The sequence below is a fragment of the Pinus tabuliformis genome, chromosome 5_1 (genome assembly GCF_031772625.1).
Source record: "Pinus tabuliformis cultivar Carrire ecotype Pingquan chromosome 5_1, CPIR1, whole genome shotgun sequence".
Classification (NCBI taxonomy): domain Eukaryota; kingdom Viridiplantae; phylum Streptophyta; class Pinopsida; order Pinales; family Pinaceae; genus Pinus; species Pinus tabuliformis.
Window position 1 is genome coordinate 100,854,768 of NC_142305.1, and position 1,362 is coordinate 100,856,129.

The window sequence follows — 1,362 nt, forward strand, 5'->3', positions numbered from 1 at the left end:
GTTTATAAATGTTTAAACTTAGGCCATAGACAAATTTATTAGCGCCTTAACCAAGTGATTCAAAAGAAATCGCCAGAATCTTCTCGAAGCAGTTGTGATTAGAAGCTATCAGTCGCAGTAACGGGCAACCGGAGTGATCTGAGTCACAGCTCACCCGATTCCTCATCTGACAGTTCTCCGTTCCCAGTGAGAAGTTAGGGTAACCAGCCCTTGCTTCCTTCGTGCTTAGTCGCTTATTCGCTTGGCTCAACTACCTAGACGAGCTTTGCAACTCGCACAAAACTGACTCCTTCTACTTGTTTTGTAACCCTCTGTGCTATCCAGGTGAGCGATGATGTCCAGGTTTATGCTTTTACCTAATTGCACAGTCGGCTAGGGTTTTGTCTTCGCTCTTGTGAATGCTCCCAACCACTAGTTATTGCATGAGCATGTATCATTTAAATTTCGCTTCTGGTTATCCCAGTTTGAGGGCGGCTGTAACGGTTTGGACATGCGCTCTCCTTCCATCATGAATGTAGCTTCAGGTAACCCTGTTGCATAAGAATTAAGCCCTCTAGGAAATGTCATTGCTTTGTTGTATTACTTGGGCTTATTAAGTCTTGGTTACTTTCAAGTTTTCAGGGTTCGGTACTAAGGTTAAGGGAGAAAATTTTGCCTATGCTACATGCAAGAGTTGTTGGGATTCTGTATACATGGTGAGCCACTAGAAACACCGCCGTTGTTACCCCTTCATTTACAATTTTCTTTCCAAATTATTGCAGAAATTTCTCGTTGATTTGTTGCAAGTATTCTTTTAATGCCGCTTTGAGGCAACGATTTCACGACTGTAACCATATCCTCCTGGTTAATCAGGGGTCGAAACTACTATTTCACAAGGTTTTTATTTAAGTGTTATAATTTCATCTGTATAATCAGAAGGGTTCCATTGTTCCCCTACATGGAGGAAACAATGACTAACTTGTTCTAAGTTTTGTTGCTAGACTTTTAAAATTTTTTGGACCACTACTTGTCTCACCAGAGGTTGAGACTTACGTCGTCCTTAACCCAAAAAGGGTTTTTTAGTTAATGCATGTACTGGTTATCAATGTTAAAATTCTTGTAGGTTATATGCACAAATTCAAGCATATGAGTAAGTCTCAGTGAAAAAATTGTGTTCTTTGGCTTTGTTCCATTTGTTAACCATGCACAATTTTTGGGTTCTTGTTAGTTATGTGGATGATCTTTTCAACTTTGTTATTAGTTGGTTTATAGTTCAATAGAGGCATGAGGGGGACCAGACTCAGCAACTAGTTTACTCGACAACCTAAGTCTCAACCCCATCGCAAGCATAATTGCACTCAGTGAGGGTTTACCATGTGCAGT

The 1,362-nt window shown here is 40.4% G+C and overlaps 1 long non-coding RNA gene across 1 annotated transcript; it reads left to right on the plus strand.

Annotated features, from left to right (window-relative positions):
• Positions 1-330: 330 nt before the first annotated feature.
• LOC149163636 (uncharacterized) lies at positions 331-1,156 on the plus strand. Its single transcript, XR_016260177.1, has 2 exons — positions 331-524; positions 622-1,156. It is a non-coding gene; the product is annotated as an uncharacterized LOC149163636 (long non-coding RNA).
• The last annotated feature ends 206 nt before the right edge of the window (positions 1,157-1,362 follow it).